The 2,347-nt window shown below is 39.5% G+C and overlaps 1 non-coding gene across 1 annotated transcript; it reads right to left on the bottom strand.

Moving 5' to 3' along the window:
- Positions 1-1,589: 1,589 nt before the first annotated feature.
- LOC116071478 lies at positions 1,590-1,753 on the bottom strand. The gene has a single exon (XR_004110912.1). It is a non-coding gene; the product is annotated as a U1 spliceosomal RNA (small nuclear RNA).
- Positions 1,754-2,347: the final 594 nt, after the last annotated feature.

The following is a 2,347-nucleotide window of genomic DNA, read 5'->3' as shown; positions in this document are numbered from 1 at the left end:
TCAACTTCAAGTAGGTTTTCCAAGGCCTAAGGATCTGTGGTAGATCTTCAGCCTGCCCCCCACCTCCAAAAATACTGAGATGTGAACAAGGAGGGATAAGAGGGATAGTTCAATGGGCTGTAATTTGAGTCTTCAACCATTTTTTTATGCCTTTCTCTTTACATAGGACTAAAGTCCATGACAAACCTTATTTTTAAGAGCTAAAAGAATAGTAAAATTCTCTTATAAAGCAGATTACAGGTATCCTGTAGAAGGTGGCCAAATTGAGAGGATGATTCTACAGCACTATGGGGAAAGTAAAATGAGGGGGGCGTAGCTTGCTACTCCCTGAGCAGTATTACATTGTGCTGAGATGGTGGCTCCCAGCATTGGCTCTTCCTCTGTTTGGCCTTTATTTCCTATGTCATTAATTTTCTTCTACTTCTTACAATGTCCTCTCCCCAGCAGTATGGTTGAATAATCGTTCCAGTTATGCTGTTGGAATGGGATTCACAAAGAAGTGGCTGATCCCACTGATTCCTACACCAGACAGCAATAGCTTAGTTACTAGAGAACTTCAGATCTCATGAAACTGACATCAAAATGTTGCCAGTCATCTCCTGTGCCGAGTTCCCATTACCATTATTAACACAGGATCCTGTGAAAAGTACCAATCTCCTCATTGCAGCTTTAATGCACCCGTTTAATTAAGCTCCTGCAGAGATCACATTGAGCTGTAAAAGTCTCTCCTTGTTATTTTTCTCAGTATGGAGTTCTTAGTACATGTTAATGGCCACAAGTGCACTTACATTTGAGTAGTCACACAGACACATTGGAATTTTCAGCATGTTTAAAGGACTAAAACTTCATTGAGTCATCAGTCACTGTTATACATTACTACCTAAGTGTAACGCTAACAGTGACTTTCCCAAACTATAAGGGTATTTATAGACCCAGGGCATCTGAATTTCATCCCTGTCCTTTACCATCTGAATCATCAATGTCAAGGACCATGACTTCATAAAATTTATAGATCTAGATTTTCTTTGCAGGAGATATAGGAGTTGTGCCAAATGGAGCACTTTGCACAATGTCCAGAACTTACTAATTTCTCAATAAATGTTAGCTATTTTATTAAGAATTAACCATGTGATTATTTCTAAGATACATTTGCAGTGTGTTGCTTATTGAATATAATGGTTTCCTATCTTGGTTTGAGCTGTTATATGTTCATGAAAAAACATTTTAAGATTTTTTTTTATGTAATAGCCTGTTTTTTTGTTTTGTTTTGTTTTGTTTTTTTTCTCCTTTACATCATTTCTCGTGTGATGCCAAGGACCGTTCCTCTGAGTGCATTCCAGATATCTGCATGCTCAGGAGATAGGTATACTTTTCATATTTAGGTTAAAATTAGAAGACAGATCATTAACGCTCTGTAAACTGCCATATACTCCAACACTAAACAAAAACAAATACAAATAAAAATGGTAGTCTATACCATAAAATTGGTGCAGAAAGGTAGCAGATAGAACTGTAAACAAAGCACTGGATAAAGAGAGATTTAGATGACTAGAATTCTATCTTCATCTAAGTTTTACTTTTCTTTTCTTCAGGGGAGAGGGAGAACACAGTCTCCCATTACCACAAATTATGCAGTCGAGTTTCCCGCATTTGGGGAAATCACAGGGGTCAGCACATCCTGAGTGCAATGGATAAGCCTCGCCCTGGGAAAACCACCTTTGTGATCATGATATCTTCCCTGCCAGGTAAGTATTCATCTAAGTCTTAAATAGCTTAATGAGAATAAAAATATTAAAAATAGATATATTTGGCCATTTTCTCTCCCGTGACTTTATAAGGTGGGACCAGCCCAGAGGCACAGACCTCACGAGTCACAGATGAGTCACAGGGCTACAGAGACATGATCCTCTCAGCTCTGAGCAACAATGGTAGATCAGCAACTCTCTCTGCCCCTTCCCTGTAAGTGTAGAGCCTGCCTCCAGGGAGTGCTTTAACCCAGGGACTCACCCAATTGTGTCCAGGATTTACCAGAGGAGAGCTGATCTCCCAGAAGGACTAACACAGGCTTACAGAAAAAGCTCTAGTCAGAGACAGCAAGAACATCTAACACCAGAGATCAACAAATGGCAAAAGGCAAACGCAAGAATCTTACCAACAGAAACCAAGACTACTTGGCTTCATCAGAACCTAGTACTCCCAGGACAGCAAGTCCTGGATATCCCAAAACACTAGAAAGGCAAGTTTTGGATCTAAAATCATATCTCAGGATGGTGCTAGAAGAATTTAAGAACATGAATAACTCCCTTAAAGAAATACAGGAGAACACAGGTAAAGAGGTACAAGCCCT

The sequence above is a fragment of the Mastomys coucha genome, unplaced genomic scaffold (assembly GCF_008632895.1).
Source record: "Mastomys coucha isolate ucsf_1 unplaced genomic scaffold, UCSF_Mcou_1 pScaffold22, whole genome shotgun sequence".
NCBI classification, from domain to species: Eukaryota; Metazoa; Chordata; class Mammalia; order Rodentia; family Muridae; genus Mastomys; species Mastomys coucha.
Note: the sequence above shows the minus strand (reverse complement) of the source record. Positions and strands in the feature narration are given on the sequence as shown.